The 24,517-nt window shown below is 43.4% G+C and overlaps 1 protein-coding gene and 1 pseudogene across 4 annotated transcripts in view; one reads left to right on the top strand and one right to left on the bottom strand.

Moving 5' to 3' along the window:
- Positions 1-24,517, top strand: part of MEGF11 (multiple EGF like domains 11) — a 286,399-nt gene that overhangs the window by 107,015 nt on the left and 154,867 nt on the right. The window lies entirely within an intron of this gene.
- LOC134409912 (5S ribosomal RNA) lies at positions 8,316-8,434 on the bottom strand (annotated as a pseudogene).

Here is a 24,517-nt window from a genome sequence, read left to right as displayed (position 1 = left end):
GATCTTGCATACACAAGATGACAATCCTTGTGCTCTGTGTGAGCCCAGATGAGAGCCGATTCACATCTCACTTTTTAGACTTGATTGCAAATAAGTACTCAGATTTACATTGTTAGGTACATGCATGGTGTGACCATTTTTAATGACTGTGTTTTCCTGCAGTAAACACAGAAGTAGAGGACTGATCCTGCACTTAAATGATTGTGTTTTCCTGCAATAAACACAGAAGCAGGGTGCTGATTCTTCTCCAATCACTGATTCCATGCTTAAAAGAGGGCGATGCAGTCACCTGAACATGCACACGGAATGACTTGATTATTTCACAGGTCAAAGACATTTGCGTTTTGGATCTGAATTTTTTAAAAATAATGTCTGAATGTGCTTTCAGACAACACACGATCCCCACAAGTGGGAAGGTGCTGTAGCTCAATGATAGATCATACGCTTTGCATTCCAAAGCTCTTAGGTTGAATCCCTGCCATCTACTGTTAAGGCTAAGAAAAGCTCCTGTCCGAAACCCTGCTCCGTCTATATGACAATGGGATTGCTCCTCATTGAATATAAACCCATTTTTTAGTTGATTCGAATCTAGGTAAAGAGAGTCACACTGCAGCAGCATCCGCGATTTATCTCCTGAATTTTTGTTATAGTGCAGTTATTAATGTGCACATACGCACATATGAGGCCACAGAACCCTAACGTTTTATCTGCGGCGCTCCGCAGATTCATATAAGAGAAAAACTGGGGGAGGAAAGGAACGAGGCAGTGGCAGAATCATATAATTTAAAATGAAAATGGCGGGAAGGAACAAGGGAGCCAGAGGGGGACGCGATAGGTGGGAAGGCGGGAAATCGGCCAATTACTTTGTCCTGTCCTCAAAGTTACGCCCACTTGTCAAAATGCGATTTAACACCCCCAAGGACACATAACTATGATGCGGTGCAAACTCGGACATTGATCTAAAAGTCATGGTAAATTGCAAATGCGAATATGCGCATTATTACATTAAAAAACCAGCGCTGCAACGAATGGACGGCTTCCTCATGTGTCCTAAAATGCAAATCTGCGAATTTACGTCAGGGTAAAGAAGCCGTACAGACATCCCCTCTGAAGAGCCACTGCTAGTCTATATAGACAGTGCTGATGGACCAATGTCCTAAGTTGGTATAAGGCGGCTTCCTAACTTCCCAGGCCCTGCCCCACAGTCATCCCCCTGCTTGAAAGCACGACAGCCATAGGGCCTTGGTCCATTTAGAAATAAAGGTTGTTTGCTAAGCAGGTGCTCTACATCTGAGCTCCGTTCCCTCTGAAAAGTTGAACCCCATATCCTCCTAAGCAAAGCCGGGGAGCTTTACCTCCTGTGCAGTAAATTTCTATTGTCAGCCAGGGCCAGGTAGGTATTCTGTGTATTGTGTACTTCTGCAATTGCAGCCCTCGTGAAGAATGAGGTGCAGCAGGGCCAGCATAAAGGGTGGGCGGAGCTGGGCCCCTGCTGAGGGCCCAGACCTCAGCAGGGGCCCACTGACACGATACCCCCTGGGGGTGTTCCTCCTCTGCCCCATTGCAACCTGCTTGTACACCTGCCTCTTCTCTGGCCCAGACCACGGTGGTGGTGAGAAGGAGGAACAGGACATGCCACGGCCTACTTGCTCACTGGCTGTCTAACCTCTAACAACTGGAAAATCTCTTACTACTCAGAAGGATCTGGAGGTTCTAGTGGACAATAGCATTCAAAATATAGAGTGTTTTCAGACCGGGAAGGAAACTGTGTTTCCTTACCGTCACTTTGCCTCCTGCTTCTGTCCCACAATAGGGGCAAACAGCTTCTTCTTTCTTCACATGGGGAAGAAAGAGGAAGCAAGCAACGACCATGTGGCCCGTTCAGTGGGCGCTTTTGTAGCGCAGCTTCTTCTGTACACAGCTGGAAAATGGTGCTAACTACATCAGAGCCAAAAAGAACCAGATTTTCTGGGTCATATTTTGTAGCAGAAAAAACTGCAGGAGACACGCTGGAGGATTGCTGTGTCATCAAAATGACCCATGAAGATCCATGAGTGGCCAGTCACGAATGTGTGATAAAACACTTCTCTAACGATGCTCATAGTGTTGCAAAATGTAAATAAATCATGGAAACTAGATCTGTGGGGTGTTTTGAATCCAAAAGCGCTCTGAGGGAAATGTAAGAGTGTGTGAAGCTGAACTCCCCATCTGCCCTTACGGGCGCTTTAATTTCAGCAAATAACCCTGTGATGCATTCCCACTAATACTGCCAGAACCACTTATAGGAATGATTAAATGCTTCCAGTTTCTAGTGCTGTCGATCTTGTCCTTCATCGCGAATATTAAATCTACCTCTTAAAAGAATGAAAGAAGTACCCCCCAAAAAATGAGAAAAGGGAAAAAAGTATTAGACTGGCCATAAAAAAATGTGATTTTTTAGTAGGAAAGTAGCTATAAATGGCCTTGGTTTATGGACTTTTCACATTGTTAAAAGCCATCTGCTATAAGCATAGCCAGCTTAATTGGAATGCGCTGTTCTATTAACGGGTACATGAGAGGCCTGTCAGGAAGGACTGCAAATCACCTGCTCTATATTTTCCCCCATATCCCAAGGTTTCTGGGGAAAGAAAGTGTTCCATTCAGATAAATGTTTGCATAGGTGATTTCATAAAGCAAAAGGAAAGATCTACTACAAGGACAAATGCCAGGCGCATTCACACGCTTCCATGCAAGGCCTAATATCAAGTTGACCTGTTCCTCTAGTCCCCTCTAGCACCATCTTCCTTGAGCTCCGGGTGGCTGGTTTTGCTGCAGGCAGCACTTCTCAGTGGCCATAGGTGTGCACAATGGGTGTGCCGGGTGTGCTCAGGCACACCCTAAGTTCTCAACCAATAAGCGTCGAGTTGAGGGGACTACAAATGCAGTGGGAACGGTCCGTCGGCTGTCTTCCAGCTGCTCCACCGCCGCGCCTAAGAACTGCTGCCTTTGAGAGAGAACCGTCGCTCCCAACAGCAGAAGCGAAAAGGAATTTCTCTGCTGGGAGTTGTGCCCCCTCAGCCACTAGGCCTCTGCTGGAATGGCTGTGCTGACCCAACCCACACCAGCAGAGGCTTATGCAAATGATACCAGGAACACGATATGCCACAATATCACCAACGTGGTGGGAATGGCCCTCTGGCTGTTCCGGTGCCACTGCTCCCAACAGCATGCTGTTGCCCCTGGCAGCAGGAGCAAAAAGGACTCACTCTGCTAAGAGCCTCTCTGCCAGGAGCTGCGCTTCAAAGAGGCCAAGAGAAGGGACCCCGAAAGCTAATATCGCCCCCTCCTCCAGCCAGAGTCACCACACACTCCCACAAAACCCACTGGATGACTTTGGGCCAGTCACAGACTCTCAGCCCAACCTACCTCACAGGGTTGTTGTTGTTGTGAGGATAACATGGAGAGGAGGAGGTTTATGTACGCTGCCTTGGGTTCCTTGGAGGAAAAAAGGCGGGATATAAATGTAATAGATAATAAATAAATAAATAAATGGGATTGAAGTGGAATTCCCTAATCCAGGGAACACCTAGTTTTGATTAATGGCTTGTAGGCACTAGCTTTCGGGAAACATCTGGGATAAAATTAAATTTTGTTGTATTTATGGCAAGATCAATCACCCTATTAAAAAGTAATGGTTCCCACCGACCGACCTTGTCGAATGTCAGCTCTAAAACTCAGAATGTCTGTCGAAAGACTGCTATGGCATAACTCTCTCTGCTGGTGTATGACGGTCTATTGATTGAAATAACCTTATGTACAAATGAGTCTATAACTGGCGTTCTTGATTTTTGTGCTGAATTTTATTTGATGCCCTTCAGTGTCAGAGGGAAGCTCTGTGGGGCGGAGAGTTACTTAGAGTGAAGGCCTGACTTGTGTGAAGCATACCAGCATCAATGTGCATGTGGAATGGGCCATTTCTGAAAAATCCCCTCGCCTTCCACTAGACTTTCAGCAATAATAAAGCCCCAGCTGTCAGTTACAGTCCACCCTGGAGATTTCATCTCCCCATAATAGCTTCTTCAAGCCTTATTGGCTGATCAGTTTTTTGGAAAGGGCATTATTTGGGGAGGTCACACATGTTTTACCATTCCGGCTGCAGATCATCCTTTATCCGGGGAAGAGATAAAAGATGGTGTTAAGCAGCCAGGCTTTTATTCTAGCTAAATGAGCAAGATAGCTCAGCTTCCCCCCCTTAGGTATAGCAATTAAGAATTTATATGGCCATTCATTCTAGATAATAATGAACAGAAACTGTTTTCTGCACTCTCACCCTTTGCTGTGAGGTAGGAATAAAGGGGAAAGAGTGGCGCTGAGGACATCGCACCGGCGCTTTGGCATCGCTGGGGACGGCAGAAGCGAGGCGCTCACATCGTCAATACTTTTCATGCCCCCTGAGCCTGCCGCTCACCCGCGCTCTGAAAATGGACTATAAGCAGGGCCGGCGCTAGGCAAGATAATCTACTTGCACACACACACCCAAAAATTGCCACCTTCGATTCAGCTGTTCAAGAAGAGTTTCTGAACTATTATATTTTCCTTTTATTAAGTTTTCCCTTAAAACAGCTAATTTGTATAAAACTGTGACCCTTAAAGGGCAATACTTTGCCCCTCTGAGGTCTGCGCCCTAGGCGGCTGCCTAGTTCGCCTAATGGTAGTGCCCGCGCCAGCCCTGACATTTAAGCCTCTCTGCTTCTTCTCTGTCCCCAGTCTATGGGCCAATTCACACAGTCAGTTTATACATGGCAATGAATTTTCTAGTCTTAACCCGTGATAGGGATGTAGGACATGCCCACACATCGAAAAATTTGGTACAATGGCAGCTCAGGTAATATCGCCCCTGGGCTTTGCCACGACACAGGCTCTGGACAACAGACCCATTGTTCCATGTCCTGCACTCTGGGATGATCAAGAAGAGATCCTGACCCTCCTCTGAGTGACAACCTTTCAAGTACAGTATTTGAAGAGTGCTATCATGTCTCCCCTCAATCTTCTCTTCTCTTTAAAGCTTGCCATGGTCTATCTCTCGTCTCTTATTTCACCTTACTGTCCTGCTCGCACCCTTCGCTCTCATAACACTATGTCTCTTACTCGCCCAAGAGTTTCTACTTCTCTCGCTCGTCTTCGCCCGTTTTCGCTCGCTGCCCCCTAGGCCTGGAATTCTCTTCCAGTGCATTTGCGAACCGCGACGTTGATCACAGTTTCTAAATCTTATTTGAAAACATTTCTTTTCTCAAAAGCTTATAATCTGTAGTGTGACGATACTAGTTTTTATTATTTGTTTTATTGTCCCCCGTGCTGGTTGGCCTTTCCCCTCCCTGTTTGATTGTTACTGTGATTTTAGAATGTAAGCCATATGGCAGGGGGGGTTGTATGCTGTTTTATTTTGTTCTGTACAGCACCATGAAAATTGATGGCGCTATATAAATAAATATTAATAATAATAATAATTCTCCAGGCTAAACATGCCCAGTTCTTTCAGTCTCTCCTTATAGGGCTTTGTTTCCAGACCCCTGATCATCCTGGTTGCCCTTCTCTGAACACGCTCCAGCTTGTCTGCATCCTTCTTGAAGTGTGGTGCCCAGAACTGGACGCAATACTCAAGATGAGGCCTAACCAGTGCTGAATAGAGGGGAACCAGGACCTCGCGCGATTTGGAAGCTATACTTCTATTAATGCAGCTCAAAATAGCATTTGCTTTTTTTTGCAGCCACAACGCACTGTTGGCTCATATTCAGCTTGTGATCTACAATACACAATAGGTGGGGATGGAGGCATGAGATCACTACAGCGGAACGCTTCCTTCTCCCAACAGGCATAGAATGGTAGATGCGCCTCCCTGAGAACTTTTTATAGTTGAAACAGTTGGGTGGGATTTAAAAAGCAAGCACCCTAAATCCAACATGGTGGCTCAGTTGTTCAAGGCACACTGTTACCCCTCGCATAGCAACAGGTAGGGGCAAATCAAACTATTCCCAGTCACATTTAACCACATTTTTTCATGGGGCCATTTCACCTTGTTTTCATATTAATTCGAGAAGGGTTTTTTTTTTAAAAAAAATAATGCATGAAATTTTGCATTTAAATACCAATGTATTTGCTCCCAAAATATACATTTTAGAATAGAAACGTATCATGGTACTTACTTTTGAGCCAAGAACTACATTGGAACATTCAGGAAGCATGAAAGCTAAATCCTGATCCAGATATTTATCTGGGAACGAAGTATCAGGTCAGCTCTCAAACACCTGAAGTATCCCCACATCTTGTGCTGCTGTATTCTGGTGTACAGTTGGAGAGTTATTTGTTTATTTATTTATTTATTTAATTTTTATACCACCCAATAGCCGAAGTTCTCTGGGCAGTTTACAAAAATTAAAACTATGAAGAGCATAAAAACAACCAACAATTTAAAAACACTAGTACAAAATACAATATAAAAAGCACAACCAGGATTAAAACCACACAGCAAAAATTGATATAGGTTAAAATATGGAATTAATAACCAATATCCCTAAAGAGAAACCTCCAAACTTGCTTTAAATTTGACTTAAGGTGAAATCCATCCACCATCTAGGACTAGGGTAACCAACTGTCAGGATTTCCCCGGATTTGTCCTGGTTTTTGTTCTTTCCATGGTGTCAGGGGGGATTTTCTATAATTTTCAATAATGTCCTGGAATGACACACCTTCCTCTTTAAGGCTGCTATTAGCATGGCAGGAGGGAATGACATGCTTTCTTGAGGCACATCATTCCCCCACCCCGAGCTCCAATTGAGGTCTTAAAGGGGAAAGTGGGTCATTCGTGGACATTATAGAAAAGGCCCCAATTGGAGTGGATGGTGGTGGTGCAGAATGAAATCCTTTCCCCTCCTCCACTCCAATCGGGTTCCTTAAGGTGGCGGGGGAATAACGTACTTTCTGCAGGACTCAGAAAGCTGCTTCCCCACACACACACTAGGTGTCCTCTTTTTTGGTTTCCCAAATATGGTCACCCTATCTAGGACCCACCCACCCACACACACACACACATTTGCTAACCTCACCAAAACTGTCTTCGCTTCCTTTGTGATGTTTCACCCAAGGAGGAATACCTCGAAGTTGCTTGGAATTTCACTTTAGGCAAAACATTGGTTGGCAGACATTATTTTCGAGACATTTGACATGGTGAATCAGTCTCAAAAATGCTCTAATAAATCAGCACCAACCGTCTATTCAAATAGGGATCTTTCTTTTTTACAGAATGTAATATTGCTTATGTAGGAGCAGATCCGTAAGATGAATGATAGTTTTGCTAGCTGAACTGCGTTTCGTGCGATTAAATATAAATGCTCTTTTGCAGTATTACATAATAGATGTATGATCATCATTAACTAGTTTACCTCGATTATTTTTCATTGTGTGGTTTGCATCAGCTCCAATTATAGCCCCATTTTACTTAAACAGATACAGTTTGCTATCAATTTGCCGTCTGCTTCGCCCTTCGCAAAATAGTCTGCCATTGGAAATCTTTCTCATTAGAATCAAAAACGATGCCGTGAGGGTGCATGGGGGTCTGGGTGCCGCATCTTTTTGCTACATAACTCACCATTCGGTGATGTTTCACAGCAAGCAGAGCAAAATAGCAGTTAATGTCATTATCTGTCATTGACTGCGCCAAGATTTTCATTAAATTCCTGGAATCCACCAGGAGAAGAGCCTTTAGTGTAGTGGCCCCTAATCTGCGGAACTCCCTGCCCCTGGAGGTCAGGCAGACGCCAACATTAGGCTACTTCCGGCGCCTCCTGAAAACAACTCTGTTTTGAGAAACCTTCCCCAACTGACTAGCCACTGGTTTTTTTTTCTGGTTCCTTTGTTTTTAAAGTGAACCGTTTTAATTTTCTTTTTTAATCTTCTGTCTTTTACTGTTTATTCCCATGTTTGCTGCTCTGGAATCTGTGTTATTATTTATTTTTATTTTCCATCCATTCCAAGAGACACTTACAAAGCAATTTGGTGTAAATCTTCCCAATTATAGATAGGAGGCTCAGGGGCAGTAATTATTGCGGTCCTGCCTCTCACCCTTCTTACATATGGGAACTAAAATTGCCTTGTACCAAATATCTGGGAGACGGCTTGCCCTATTACACAATGTAAAGAAAGGGGCTAAAAGAGAGGCCCACCAACACACATTGCATTTTAATATATTTGATGGAATACTGTCAGGTCCAGGGGCTTTATTGCTTTTGAGCTGGCTAATTAGATCCATAATATCTTCTGGATGGACATCAGGCTTTTTAAGCCTACAGCACCCGGTATTCCCAGGCGGTCTCCCATCCAGGTACTAACCAGGCCTGACCCTGCTTAGCTTCCGAGATCAGACGAGATTGGATGTGTTCAAGGTAGTTTGTGTAAAGTCTGGTCAGTGACTGTAATAAAGTTGATGATGATGATGATTTATTATTTATTACATTTATATACTGCCCCATAGCCGAAGCTCTCTGGGCAGTTTACAAAGATTAAAAAGATTAGATTAAAAAGACTGAACATTAAAAATCAACATACAAAATTTAAAAACAAAAACATAAAAACAGTTAACATTTTTTTAAAATTAAACACTCAGTTAGATAATTGAGCGGCATATAAATATTGTAAATATAAATAATAATAATAATAATCATCTAAGCAACATAAAGAGAGCTAAGTAATGCAATCCGGTGTACTTTATTGGTTCCTACCTTGCTGCATTGAGCGCCATATTTGGTGGAAAGATGGGATAGAAATAAATAAAAATAATAATAAACATGATTTAAATAGGATTATATCTAATAAGTGTTCAAAAATTAAAATAGACACTTATTAGCCATTTCAGTATTTTTATTTGCTGTTGGGTGACTGGTTCAGTTTCACTGTGTTGTCAGTTTAGTACAATGCAGGCGATTCAAGATAGTTTTTATCAGTTTCTGCTCAGTAGAATCTTGCACAGATGTGCTGGAGACAACAACAAGGAGAGAGGAGTTGGGATCTTTTTCTCTCCTTGGCACGGCTTCACAAGGGCTAACCCATGAGGCAAAGCGTTTAACTAGGGGTGAGCTGGCCAAAAATAATGATTGCACCAAATGCTCTTCCTGGCTCTTGTTCTACACGGAGTATGGTCACATTGATTGCCAGCCGCATTTCATGTGCTCAGGGTAGGTTCTGCCAGTGTCATCAAAACTGGCAGGCCTACCACTGGTCTGAGAGGGACACAATTTAAGCAGGTAATAGAAACTGCTTTAGGCAATGAGTAGTAAAAGGCCCAACTCTAGATTTCTTGCTGTCCTGGGCAGGGAAAGGGTGGAACGAAGTCAACCAGAAGCTTGTTGGTGATGGTGAAAACCAATTGGCGATGACAGTGCATATCGCAAAACTAGCTCAGGAACTTTCCTAGGTTTCAAAAGCAGCTTGCCATACAGCTGTTCGAGAAGCCCAAAGCAGCTTTGGGCTAACAGAGCGAGCTGCATTGTCCTTTGGATCTTGGCCCTTATTTATTTTGTAACCTTTACTTTTGAAAATTGGATCTGACAAGTCCTCCACTCTGTTTTCCTCTGGCCTGTCTCTGTTCCCTCTGCAGCCAGTCTTATCGCTAGAACTCACTAATTTGTATCATAACAAGTCTGCAGGATTCAATTTGGGAAGCGCCGAAGCCACAGCTAACGCTTCGGCTTTTATTTGTTAAGGTCGGATGCGCGGGTTCGTAGCTTCAGGTTTCGTGGGCGCAAACTGCTGCTGAGGGTGTCAGTCCCGTTATTGTTTTCTTCTCCTCCCAACAGGAAATCGATGGTGTCAGGAACGCTAGGATCATTCCGCAGCTTGCAATCAATGAACTCTGATTAAAGCTGTTGTGTCTGTTGGGTAAATTTGCTGCATCATAATTAGAATTATTAATTAAAAATAGGAAATCAATTGACACAAATTAAGCCACAAAGAAATTTTATTTTATTCTTTTGACATTGTCGTCCCTAGAGGCCCTGATAACTGTGACAACTACAGACATGTCTACCACCAGATGTCATTTTTTAAAAAAAGGAAAAAGAGAAGATGACACCAGTGTTCCGTTTTGTTTTGTTTTTAATGTTTTGGCACAGAGTCAGTGGTTCAACATCTGAGCAAACGCTGCTGATTAAGCCCTGTATCTGCCAACACGTCTGAAAACTTTAAAGTACCAAAATTAGGGCTGGAAGCTTTAATTGATTTAACTGTGAAATTTATCAGCTACAGCTTTAGATTATTGGTGGGCCGATTTTATTGGAAGGGCAAACTTTTAAGTGCTGGTGATTCATGTTTGGGACATTCTTGTTTTATTTTGTAGGTTATTTTGTCTTTCGGCATGTTACCGAAATAGCGAATGAAAATAAGTTTATGAAATATGGCCTTGAGTTCTAACGATGAGTTGTAGCTTTTGTTTCTTAAATCATGAGATACTTTAGAAATTGTAAAGTATCTTTAAAAGGTGCCCTTGTTGAGGAGTTGGCAATATGCAAAAGTGTTGAAACTGAACCGGTGAATACTAGAATGTGTTTCTACAATAGACACAAAGTTAAAAAGAGTCTTTTGGAAGGAGAGCAAAACCAGGCCTGTGGCTTTGTGAAAATCTTTTTGGTTACAGTGTTTCTCTGGATAGGCAGGCTGTTAATAAGTCAACATTTTCAAAATGGTACAGACTCTACAAATATGATCACAAAAGAGCTGCCTGTTTGACAAAGTTTACATCACTAAAACTCAGGCAAGCGTTTACAACTCTTCATTTCCAAACTATGCCACCAGCTATGATTGATGGGAGATATTCCAATCCCAAACTCCTTTAGATCAGTGCTTTTGCATTTGTGGCACACCAGAGACTGAAGACTTGCCATATTATTTGCCTTCTTGCCCCTTATATTCTGAACCAAGGTTTACATTCCTGGTTTTTATCTTGTCTTACCTACATGGTAATACTGACCTAGAGAAAAAAAATTAAATCTTTTGTCTGATTTAGATTTCACTGTAACCTATAAGGTCTCCGTTTTTACTTTGGCAGCATCAGAAATTTGGGCAAAATTTATCTCTGTAAACCACCCAGAGACCTTCGGCTATGGGACATTATACTACTACTACTACTACTACTACTACTACTAATAATAATAATAATAATAATAATAATAATAATCATCTCTGACAATGCAGTTGGATGCATTGACAATGGCCTCCCTAGCCATTTTAATTCCTCAAACTATAATCATCCTTTTTAATAATGGGTGTATTTTAATTTAAATGATTTTACACAATGTATTGTGAACTATTTTAGCTTGAACATTTCAGATCTTGTTTTATGGTGCATTTGTCTTATTTTGTCTTAGCTGTTATGTATGCAAATAGCCCAAGCAAGAAATAAGAAAGAAAGAAAGAAAGACCAGTAGTAGGCAGAGCGGAAAATGGTGGGTGGCCAGATCTAGGAGTGGGTGACTGGTCTCTCAGTACTTAGCCGGACTTCCATTTTACGTAGAAATTAACATTGACTTTGGCAGCTTCTTGAAAAATGATGATTCCCACGCTTTCCCCCATTCTAATTGATGTAGAAACTGCCATTTATTATTCAAATGTTCAGGGCCATATGTGTGAGATGAATGGTCATGAGCTTTTATCGAAAATGCAAACAGCAAGATTTAAAGGATCAAGCGCACAACTATTCCACAGAGAGAGACTTTATGGCTCTTTCCTATATTAAAATATTATGGCTGCCCTGGCTGCCATTTAGTGCTTTCCAGCCCTCTGGTGTGGCATTTCGTTAGCTAGCTTTGTAATGGACATCAGACACCTTGAACAACTTGGCATCTTGTCTGTGTTTTTGACCCCCTCGGTGTGTATGTGTGTGTTTCCAATAAATGGTTTTAGTACGGAACTGGGGTCTTCCAACCTGATAACTATGGGAAGGACTGTGCCCATGAACACCTTTCTTGGCACCTGTAAGGCTCCCTGCTCTTCCTGTTTTTTATTTAACAACAACAACAACAACAACAACAACAATAATTCTTTCTTAACAGGGAGACTGGCATGCTGCAAAGCAAAGTGCTGCCCTCTAGCACCATTTTTATTTGGCTTCAAAAGAGTGGTTTTGTGCTTCGTTGCTCAGACCCCACCTTTGCCTTGTCCTTAGGTTCTTGGACAAGTTCAACCTCACCAGTTTGTCCTCTGGGAAATGAGTGGTTTGTGACCGACCATGCCCATGGCAGCCATCTTATGAATGAGCAAGCCCTCCATGACAGCCATTTTGTGAGAGTGCCCACAACTCTCTCAAAATTCCAAATGTACCCCCTGACTCCTGGTTTAGAATGTAGTGACTACCCAATGATCCATCCCAATGCTTGTGAAATTGTGTCCCCCAAATCCCCATGTTCTTGAAGGAACTTTGGCTTCCATATCAACTTTGCTGTGTCCTACTGAGATAACAATGTTCAGAAGCCCTTATCGAGGTGCCATCTGAGGCAAGGCTGGTGGTGACTGGAAACAGGGCCTTCTCTCCTCAGGGAGATTCTCCTACTGCCCACTTCGATATGCCTTCGGTCTCAGGTGAAGCATTTTAATTTCACAAGCTTTTAACATCTCATGCATGGTGTTGTTGTTTTTTAAATAACATCCAATTGCTACTTTTATTCTCCTATTTTATTGATTGTTCGTGTTTTATTGGATTATTAATAATTTGTTGTTTTATCTTGTGAACCACCCTGGAAATTATATATTGAATGATGAGTAATAAAAATGGTAGTAATAAAAACTTCAGGGGGGAAAGATTTTTCTTTGAAGTATCAAAAATATATCTCCAAGCCTAAAATTAGCTTAACTATTATTATTTGATGGTGGTCCATGCTAAGTATTGCTTTCACGAAGAGCTTCTCATATTCGTATTAGTGGTATCTTGACAGAAAATAGCTAAAATTTGGAAAGATCTGACCAGCCCACTGTTGAACTATGGTACATAGCCATGTTAGAAAGGATAATGAATTAGCTCAGAACCTAAAAGAGAACGGAGACTAATTATATTTAACGTGTTATCCTTTTGTTCAATCAGTCAATGGTTGTGTCTCCCAAATCCACCCACTGCGTGTTCATCAGTCCTTCTGGAATCACTTATTGGGATAACCTTCCCAGCAATTGTAGCCCATCCTCAGGTCACCTTGCATTGTGTGCTTCTGTTTCTGGCTGTGGGCCTCTTGCGAGAGGTCATGGAAGTTCCCAACGTCTTGTGAGACGCTGGGAAGCTTTCGTGAGACCTGGGCGGTGGTTTCTTCCAGCCATGCAGATCTCCATAGAGCCGGCGTGGCAGCAACAAAGTTGAGGAGGGTTCAGGATGGGAAGGGACATGATACAGCAGTGCATATTCTTTCTTGCTTCAGGCAACGAGAGACAAACAAATATGTATCTCTTCATTCATCAATTGTCCCATACAGTTCTCCCATTATTATTTGGGGAAGTAATGCTGTGCTGAGCTGGTGGTAGAGATGATGGTGAGTTACCCCAGGGGTGCAGAACCCCAGTGGAGGCTGGTGGCTCCATTCCAGGTGTCAGTCAGAACCAACCAGAACTGTAAAGGAGTTATCCAAGGTGATGAACCTGAAGGCAAAAGGCGCAGGTCCAAAATGTTTACCATTGTTGTTATTGTGATCATTGTTATTATTATATTTGTATTTATACCATGCCTTTTAACCTCTTGCAAAGAACCCAGGATGGCTTACCCAGTCCCTCCTCCTCTTCATAAACTCTTATTGCCAAGAACTAAGCCTTCAGGAAGGTGTTTCAACATTTAGAATGTGGGAGGAAATTGCAGAAAAGCTGGGAAAGCATCCAACGACTCGTGGTCGAGGAAAAGGCGGTGGGGCCTGGGGAAGGGGGCGTGGCTTTCTGGGGACCCCAGGAAGGGTGGGTTTGGCCCCCGAGCCTCGAGTTCTGCACCTCTGATTTACTCTATCCGTGTGGCAGAACCCGTAGCACCAGTGACATGTTGCAATTGTAAAAGCCATCTTTAAAGCCACTGAGCCTCTGGCCACACTCTAGAACTGGAGAGGTCTGCAGGCTCCGAGCTTCTGTTAGCTTTGCAAGCTTGTGTGGTTGATTCTGGCTCTTGTCCGGGTAGCCAGTTGCTGGCTGCAGCCGCTTCTCCCATTAAAAGGAAATGAAGATAACTTCAGTGCAAGCTCTGAGACAGGCTGAGAAGTTGGCATGCACATTGGGAAGTGGATATATTTTAAAGCCTGCATTCCGACACGTTGAAATGGCAAAATCAAAATCATAGGCCGGGTGAGCAGTTCCGTGGTAAGTGAGAGCGTTTGGAGAGCAAAGAAGGAGAGATCTTTCAGGAGTTTTGGATCACAAGGCTCAGTGCCTTAAAATTAATCTGCAAAGCTTTGGCAGCATGCGAGAGTTTTATATTGAGCCAGCATAAATAGCATAAAATGTGGCAGATCAGTTGGAGCAGGCAGAGGGACACCAGCAGCTATGTTTTGAACAAAATGAGTCTCGCAAGGGATGTAATTCGGAGTGTTCCTGCCAGGAGGAAAGTTGCAAAAAATTCATTAAGCCTTGAGAAAATAAAGACTTTAACGGTGCCAAATGACTTGTGCTCAGTAAGAGAACCACCCCCAGTGTACATAGCGGCTCAGTTCAGACAACACGTTACTCAACGGTGGTTTTAGAACTCCACGGTGGAGTTTTTATACCACCTTTGAGAAATGTGTTGTCTGGCAGGAAAACTCCATGCAACGGTGGAGGTATTTTTTTGGAAAATATTAAGAATGTAAGAACATAAAGAATCCTGATGCTGGATCAGACCAAGGGTCCATCTCGTCCAGCACTCTGTTCAGACAGTGGCCAACCAGCCGTCGGCCAGGGACCAACAAGCAGGACATGGTGCAAAAGCACCCTCCCACCCATGTTCCCCAGCAACTGGTGCACATAGGCTTACTGCCTCAAATACTGGAGATAGCACACAACCATCAGGGCTAGTAGCCATTGATAGCCTTCACCTCTAGGAATTGATCCAACCCCTTTTTAAAGCCATCCAAATGGGTGGCCATCACTACATCCTGTGGTAGTGAGTTCCATAATTTAACTATGCGCTGCGTGAAGAAGTCCTTCCTTTTATTTGTCCTGGATCTCCCACCAATCCGCTTCATGGGATGACCTCACTGGGTTCTAGTATTTTGAGAGAGGGAGAAAAATGTCTCCCTGTCCACATTCTCCATACCATGCATAACTTTGTACACCTCTATCAGGTCTCCCCTTAGCCTCCTCTTTTCCAAGCTAAACAATCCCAGTTGATGTATCCTTCCCTCATAGGGGAGATGCTCCAGCCCCTGGATCGTTTGAGTTGCCCTTTTCTGCACTTTTTCCTTTTTTAGGTGTGGTGACCAATCAAGGTGTTTGTTTTGACCTATAAAGCCTTACATGGCTTGGGTCCACAATACCTGACGGAACGCCTCTCCCGACGTGAATATATCCGGTCACTACGTTCAACATCTAAGGTCCTCCTCCGGGTGCCTACTCCGAGAGAGGCTCGGAGTGTGGCAACAAGGGATAGGGCCTTTTCAGTGGTGGCCCCCAAACTATGGAACGATCTCCCTGATGTGGCTCGCCTGGCACCAACGCTGCTATCTTTCCGGTGCCAGGTTAAGACTTTCCTCTTTGCCCAGGCATATGGCAGCACATCTTAACCACCCACATGTTTAGTTGTGTATGTTCTGTGTTTTAGAATTTTAAATTTTGTATACTCGTTTTTATCTTAATTTTAGAATTTCTGTAAACCGCCCAGAGAGCCCTGGCTATGGGGGCGGTATATAAGTGTAATAAATAAACAAATAAATAAATAAACAAACATGAGGCTCTACATGAGGTTACCTGTGAAACCCTCTGGGAATTTGAATTGGTCCAGAATGCAGCAGCATGCAGCAAGCACGGGGACACTGGTGAGCAGCGAGCCTGTTATGTCCATTTTAGAACAGCTGCACATGATATCAAAACATTTCTGAGCACAATTCAAGGTGCTGATTATGAGCTATAAAACCCTAAAGCTTAGGCCTTAAAGGACCCATCCCATCCTGCCCCACGACCCTTGACCTGATGGACAGATCCTTCTTTGCATCTCAGTGTAGACAGAGGCTAGGCTTACTGGGATGTGTGGAAGAGGTTTTCTGTAGCTGCGCCCTTTTGTGACATGTCCATGGAAGATTTGCCCAGCCCCTTCTTTGCTGGTTTTCTGCCATCTGGCCAAGCCAGGGTTATTTAGGTGAGCTTTTCAGCAGACGACATAGTAGAAGTTATTGTTTCAGTTGTTGCCTTCAGTTTTTAATCTGTTGCACTGTTTCTATCAAAGAGTCTCGTGGCACCTTAATGACTAACAAGTTTCTTATGGCACAAGCGTTTGTGGATTAATTAAGTAGATTCCAGTCTAGGGAGGTTGTGGGCTCTCCCACACTAGAGGCCTTCAAGAGGCAGCTGGACAAGCATCTATCAGGGATGCTTTAGGGTGGATTCCTGCATTGAGCAGGGGGTTGGACTCCATGGCCTTGTAGGCCCCTTCCAACTCTGCTAGTCTATGATTCTATGAAAATGCCATTAAAAACCCGTTAGCCCTTTAAAGTGACACAAGCCTCTCCATCGTGTTTGCTGAAACAGACTAGCACTGCTGCCCCCTGGAAATGGCTTCTCTTGTGCTTTTTAAAATGGTTGTATTGTGTGTGTTTTTATTATTAATTTTTTTTATTTTCTACAATACTTAAACATACACCATTACAATTAAAACAAACAACATACTATATAAATGTTGAATAACATCGATATCATATCTATATAACATAATAATCAAACTTAACATATAAGTGCACCCCCCACCTCGGGATCTCATTCCTGATTCCAAAATCTCATACTTTCTTCTGCTGGTCGTTTCCCACTTCCCTTAGAAAACACAAATATTAGGAACTGTTTCCAAATTCCTTCAAAATCATTTGTTTTAGCTATACCTCTTCTCCATTTAATATTACAAGTCAATTTATCATTAATAGCTATATCCCATACTTCTTTATACCATTCTTCAATACAATATTCCCCTTGAATCTTCCAGTTCCTAGCTACAATCAATCTTGCTGCAGTCAGCAAATTTGTTATCAATTCGTTAGTTTCTTTTTTACATTTTAAATCTTCAAATAGTGACAGTAATGCTACTTTAGGTGTTCGCTCTATCTTCATTCCCACAATTTCTTCAATCTCCAAAAACACCATCTTCCACAATTTTTGTACATATTTGCATTCCCACCACATATGTAAATACGTTCCTTTTCCCCCACATCCTCTCCAACAATTTGCTGAATGTTGATTATTTATCTTATTTAATCTAACTGGGGTTAGGTACCACCTCCATATAATTTTAAAGTAATTCTCTTTTATTCTTACTGACATATTTCTCAACGCTCTTTGTTTCCATAGTCCCTCCCAGCTCTGTTGTCCTATTTGTACATTCAGGTCTGTCTCCCAAACCATTTTACCTGAACTATCCATCGATCCTAAAAATGGTTGTATTGTAGGCTTTTGTGTTTTGGAGTTATTGTATGAAGTATTGTTAGTCACCTTGAGTGCTATGGAAAGACCGATATAAATTGTGTTAAACAAATAAATATTTTATCTACAAATGTGCACATTGGGATTAAGAAGCAATTCCAAGCAGAATCAGTACTGGACAATCGTTTTAAGAATACACTAGTCTGTTTCCCAAACTTCAGGGTCTAGCATTTAATGTAAACACTTTCCCCACCTACAACTTTTTCTTGTGGTACCTACAGACTACCCTGAGATGGGGAAATATTCTCATTGTGGGGTAGCTTAGCCATCTGTATCATAGTGGCAAGTGCCCCTGATGTATAGTTAAAGGGTTGGCTATGTGGTCCCTTGCTTTTCATAAAAATCCAATACATCCCATTTGACTGACAGCCAAAACTGCTTTTAAGGCCTCCTTGCTTCAAGGTAACAGCTTCCAATTAACTTGAATTGTGGACCCCACAATGAATTGTTAGAAGACCAATGAAAAGATAGTGTAGGAGGAAAAGGTACATCAGTTTTATCGAGATCATAGCAATGTGATCTAATGGGATTTATTTATTTAAGAGATTTCTATACTACCCTTCAACATTACATTTCAGGGATATTTACAAAAAACATGATAAAAAGCGCATCATACAGATCTAGAATCAAAACATCTAAAACAGCAGTTAAAAGCAGTACTGACAAAATCTTTTGAAACACTTCCCCCCGCCCACCAAAGCATGGGAGAATATAAAGGCGCAAAAAAGGTAGCAGTGAGGGCACCTGGGAAGTCTTCCTGGAGAGAGGATTCCAGACAGGGTGACCTGGCCAAAAGCCTCCTCTCTGTTGCTTTCCAACTTGGAACTTGGAGAAGATCAATGGATTACCAGAGTGTACAAGCAGGTTGCTATACAACCCACAAATCAGCATTCCTTCAGGTATCTGTGACTTCCCACAGAAAGCACTTCCCAAAATCCCCCAGTTAAAAAAAGAAAAAAGTTCCCATTGGAGTCAATTTAGGCTTTTTTTCTTCTTTTTACACTCCCCGGAGGGGATTTGTGGTAGGGGGAATTGGTGGGGGGAGGTAACCTCCTGGTCCCAATCCAAATCAGGGCCATGCATGCTTGGATGAAGGCCACAGCTAGACCTAAGGTTTATCCTGGGATCATCCAGGGTTCGCCCCTGCCTGAGCACTGGATCCCCTGTGTGTCACCTAGATGAACAGGTTTGACCCCTGGACGATCCAGGGATAAACCTTAGGTCTAGCTATGGCCCAAGGTTAAGAAAATGATTGCGCATAGCTCCACCATGTGTGATGACCCAAATATTCAGTTTGGCCTAAGCAGGAATCCCCAGAACTGAGTTTTTGAAATTACCTTGAAGGTAGGAGCAGAACTATCATAGCACTGTACTCCCGTCCTACCAAGCCTATCCGGAAATGGTGAGTAGCTTCAAAGATGCTAAGAGGTCGAGGAGAAGCTACAGGTTGAACTCCCAATCTCTCTCAAGGCAGAAGTCATCCATCAATGCAACTAGTGAGGCCTGAAATGAGATTGAAATGGGTCCAAGTAATCTGTTCCATCCAAGAGTACATGGAAGTGCACAGTCACCCACTTACTTACTATTTCCAAGATGGGTTTATTTCCCAACAGGTGATAGATGGCAAAATCCATGGGGCCCAAGGACTGGTCGCAAAGCCACCTCTTTCAAGGTGGCCAGGACCAGTCCTCCTTATTAAGGGGTATTAATTCCCTCCTGGAGGTAGTCTGTCAATCCCCCTCTGCAAGATGAGGGCAAGGCTGGAGCAGTCACCCCCACCCACATCTTCTCTCCATCCTGAGTCTGCAATAACTGAAACTCATTCTCAAAAGCCAGACCAGATGACCAGATGGCTTGAACATGGCACCGCTCACACCTCAAAGGGTCTCAACCAGGAAGTGTTGATTGCTGTGAATGAGTTGTAAATAGAGTGTTGATCCAAAGCACAGCTGACTTCAGAAAGGCTCTCTCTAAAATCACATGCTGGACTCCTTCAGGGTGTCTTCATGGCGCTGGGTTGGCACCGTGTCACTTGGAAACCCCACAGCTTCTCTTCCCCGGGGTGGCGACTGGTAATCCTGACGCTGAGGAGGGAGCGCCGGGTTTCTGGACAGCCATCTGGGGACTGGAGCTGCCCCCTTCTTCCTGGTGGAAGGCGACCAATCGCAGGTGGCCTTTGACCAGGCACCGCCTGACTATGCCTCCGCTGCGACTCCAGAGGAAGGCAAGGGGTCGTCTTGACGTCATCTTGCGCGCCCTCGTCTCACTCCGGAGCTTCCTCTGCAGCTTCACCGGAAAACCCCAGAGTGGGTGCATCATTGCAGCGGTGTCATATCATTGACGCCGCGCCACCCTGGGGCTTTCTGAGCGTTTAGACAGCCCCTAGCTTAACTTGCTTTGCAACCTAGGGCAGCTGCAGAAGTCAATGAATATTGGCGAAATCTTGGGAGCCTGTTCACACAATCACTTCCTGCCTTGGCAGATGTGGTTTTTCAACTTCTCAGGCATTCACAGTTTATGGCCTTAATGGATGCAGGGCTCTTCGCACAGGTTCAGAAGTGGTGCAGCATGGGATGGTTGTGCGAATGGCCTATTTTCACTGAACTACCGAACAGGACGGGAAGTCAAGCACATTAAGGTTATGTTAAAGTGAGGTAAATGTATGAACAAAGCCCAATTCCAAGGAGACGTTTATCCGCCATTTGAGTATCCAACTCGCTTTCTCGTCTGCATTACAATTACACCCTTCCCAACCTTCTGCCCTCCAGATATAAGATGTCCTCATTATGAGAGCCAGTGTTGTCTAGTGGCTAAGGTGTTGGACTGGGAGTTGGGAGATCCGGGTTCTAGTCCCCGCTTAGCCACAGAAACCCACTGGGTGACTTTGGGCCAGTCACAGACTCTCAGCCCAACCTACCTCACAGGGTTGTTGTTGTGAGGATAACATGGAGAGGAGGAGGATTATGTATGCCGCCTTGGGTTCCTTGGAGGAAAAAAAGGTGCCATATAAATGTAGTAAATAAATAAATAATAAATATAAATAATAAGGTTAAAATGATGGGAGTTCATGAGTAGCCATTGGCTATGCTGGCTGGGGATGATGGGGTTTGTAGTCCAACACATTTGGAAGGGACCAGGTTGGGTAAGGCTGTCTGTTTCTAGGATAATACTTTCTATTGCCTTGATCTTCCCTGTTTCTCTCCTCTGCAGTCAGTTAATGCTCTATGCCTTCTGAGCGTGCCCAGTCCTCATTCAGCTGTTTTTTTCCCCACTCAGTAGGGTGAAAGGAGAGCCTCGTGTGGCGCAGAGCGGTAAAGCAGCAGTTTCTGCAGCTGAAACTCTCCCCACGGCCTGAGTTCGATCCCAGCAGAAGCTGGTTTCAGGCAGCCAGCTTGGGTTGACTCAGCCTTCCATCCTCCCGAGGTTGGTAAAATGAGTACCCAGTTAGCTGGGGGAAAGGTAATAATGGCCAGGGAAGGCAACGGCAAACCACCCCGCTATAAGGCCTGCCAAGAAAATGTCAGCGAAAGCTGGCATCCCTCCAAGAGTCAGTAATGACTCAGTGTTTGCACGAGAGGAAGGTGAATGGAGGAGTTCTAAATATTTTTTCGACTTTTACAAATCTTTGGGTTCTTGCTGACACAACTGCAAACCACGCATGCTGATACGTCCCTCTTGTGCATGGATGGTTCTGTTTAGGCTACTTAAAGATCCAGACTCTGAGAATGTGCTCACCGTTGGTAAATAGGATACAGTACTGTCTCCTTCATGGGATAGTAACATGCCTGAGGCCATCAAAGGCATTCAAACTTGAAGGAGAAGCTCCAACCTGTGTTTTTCCGAAGTCCACGTGCAACGTCAGCCTCTGCTAGCAGTCCTTTGGACGTTGGCATCGCCAGCTTTCTCCAGACAATGTCTACAGAATTTGTAATGGATCTGTGTTTGCATTCAATTTCCTAAGCAGATTTGTTTTCCCAGTTACTCGCACAGGGATTCAACTTGACACGATTCAGTTCCTGTGTTCAATTGTCTGTTAATTAGACACTGCAGGGTCTGCCGGGATTGACTGACTTATTAGTGTTAACAAACTACTGGGTTATGGGGGCCTCTTCAGAAAAATCCAAGTGGATTATTGCCTTTATTTTCAGACCTCAAAATGGACTTTTCAGCCTTTTCAAGTAGGTTTAATGGGGAAATGAAAGATATAGGTATATAAATAATATGAAGGCCATTTGGCTGCTCACGGACTCCCATCATTTTAAGCTTATAATGAAGACCGGGGCCTTTACATCCTTTAAACCCACTCAGGGCTCTCTTGTTGCTATCACATTAACAGCAGCACTGAAAATGAATTTTCTGCACATCATCAAAGTGGACAGGATGAGTCTTGGGCTCATGAGGTTGGCTTTCAAATCTTCTTTATTTGGGCTCTGTTGGGGGTGATTAAAATAAAAACGGTAGTTAAACCTTCGGCAGGGTAAATGGGCTTTACAAGTGGGAATTTGACAATCTCTTCCAGCTCGTCAGAAAATCTGTGATGATTCTAGAAAGCGGCTTTGTTGCACCTGTGAATTCTAACGTGAGAAACTTAAAGCTGTGTGAGTTGCAAGCTTTTTGTAAATGAAGCTTTTTGTTAAACCTCCAGTATCCGAGGCAGTAAGCTGGTGTGCACCAGTTGCTGGGGAACATGGGCAAGAAGGTGCACATGTATCCTGCTTGTGTGTTTCTGGTTTCTGGTTTCTGCTTGTGTGTTTCTGGTTTCTTGTAGGCCACTGTGTGAACAGAGTGCTGGACTAGACGGACCCTTGGTCTGATCCACCCTCAGGGCTCTTCTGATGTTCTTAGTTCCTTAATGCAGGTGCCAGAAACTGGGTGTCAGAAGAGAACTGCTGGTGTGTTGTAAGAAATATATTAAGTACTTCAAAGGCTGAAAGAACCCAGCTTGAGAGTGGGCTAACCCAATGGATTGCTACAGGATTCCCTGTTCTTTCTTTGCCTCCTTTCAATCTGGAGAAACAGACAGAACAGAGATCCACAAAGAAAGGCAGAAACAAACCCTTCTGAGTCTGGGCGATTCTTAATCCTACATCACGGTCACACAACTTTTTTGCCCTGAGGGCTGCGTCGGCTCGTGCTGGGGGCCGACACATGCTCCAGCTCACAATGCATGTGTGCACATGCAAGCAAGTGCACACGCAGAGAGAGTGCACTTGCAAAACCAACCATAAATCTGGAGTCTCTTGTGCTATCCCTAGCAAGGGGAATCCTTCCCTTATCTCTGATCTCTGATGAGAAATTGGAGATAAGGGAGGGGATTCCCTTGCTTGTACTAGTGCTAGTTATGGAATCCTGGTGTGTCTTTTGCTAGTATTAGTAAGGGAAGTGCTTCCACATCTCTGATCTTTCATTGGTGCTAGCATGGCAGTGCTGCTGCAATTTCTGGGTGGTGGCAGCAGATGCAGGCCGGGGGTGGGGGTGGGGGTGGGGGGGCCAACAGAAATGGCTCAGTGGAACACACATTTTGCAACCCTGTGTTACATACTAAAATTAAAACTCTTTTTGGGGGGGGGATGACATTGAAGTGTGCCCATAATGTTAAAATTTGGGGAAAGAGTGTGTCACAGCTGTTAGATAGTACTTCAAAGTATCATAATTCCTACTGGATCTGAATTAAAAACGTTTTGGAAATCCCTCGTCATAAACTATTAATGCATTTTTAAAATATCTGCCTTGTGGAAAAATCTACCGCCCTTGATGCTAATTAGATGGGTCGGCTCCTTTGGAAATTTGATTTTAAGAGTGTCGACTGAGAATGGACATTCCTTAGCATACGTTTCAACTTCCTTTTCAGGGTAAAAATACTTCTGATGTCCCTGGAATCCCTATCACTTCCCTGCCAGGGTACATCTTCTTTTTAAACTATTTGAAAAGAATTGAACAAGTCAATTATCTGATAATTAAATACCTTTGAAGCAATTCAGCAAATTAGAAGTGGCAGCTAAGTTCAATAGAACGCTTCTAAGAAAACTGCTGGAGCTAGTACATAAAATAATGAAGATCAGAAGCCTGCACACATTCTGACTGTCATTGGGTTGGTTGGGTTAAAAAGCCCTCTTTATATTATTACTATTGAGAGAGAGAGAGAGAGAGAGAGAGAGAGAGAGAGAGAGAGAGAGAGGAATGTTCAAGCTTAAGCCATTACAAATATTTACACTGGTTTTGTTTCCTTGTAAAATTAGGGTGACCATATGAAAAGGTGGACAGGGCTCCTGTATCTTTTAACAGTTGTATTGAAAAGAAAATTTCAGCAGGTGTCATTTGTATATATGGAGAACCTGGTGAAATTCCCTCTTCATCACAATAGTAAAAGCTGCAGGAGCTATACTAGAGTGACCAGATTTAAAAGAGGGCAGGGCACCTGCAGTTTTAATTGTTGTGATGAAATGGGAATTTCACCAGGTTCCCCATATATACAAATGACACCTGCTGAAATTCCCTTTTCAATACAACTGTTAAAGATACAGGAGCCCTGTCCTCCTTTCCATATGGTCACCCTAGTGGTTCTAGTAGTTCTGGAATAGGGCAGTCTTTACTTTGGGGGAGTACTTTCTAACAACCCACCCTATCACTTAGGGATGTAGGTGGAATTCTTTTCAGTTCATTTTTGATCAAGATTTATCTGGCTCTCACCCTCCAGACCTAACATGGACAGCATGCATACATTTGGGAAATGTGCATGAAAAAAATGCATAATTTTGAAAAATGTGCACTCTTGTCTTCTTGGAGGTTTCGTATTTTATTCCTTTTTTTTGCCAGGGCTTTGCTGGCAGAAGAAAAATTAAGTCATTGTGGAAACTAAGGAGAGAAGGCATTTCCC

The sequence above is a fragment of the Elgaria multicarinata genome, chromosome 16, assembly GCF_023053635.1.
Source record: "Elgaria multicarinata webbii isolate HBS135686 ecotype San Diego chromosome 16, rElgMul1.1.pri, whole genome shotgun sequence".
NCBI classification, from domain to species: domain Eukaryota; kingdom Metazoa; phylum Chordata; class Lepidosauria; order Squamata; family Anguidae; genus Elgaria; species Elgaria multicarinata.
The sequence above is the reverse complement of the archived record's forward strand: the minus strand, read 5'-3'. Positions and strand labels throughout refer to the sequence as shown.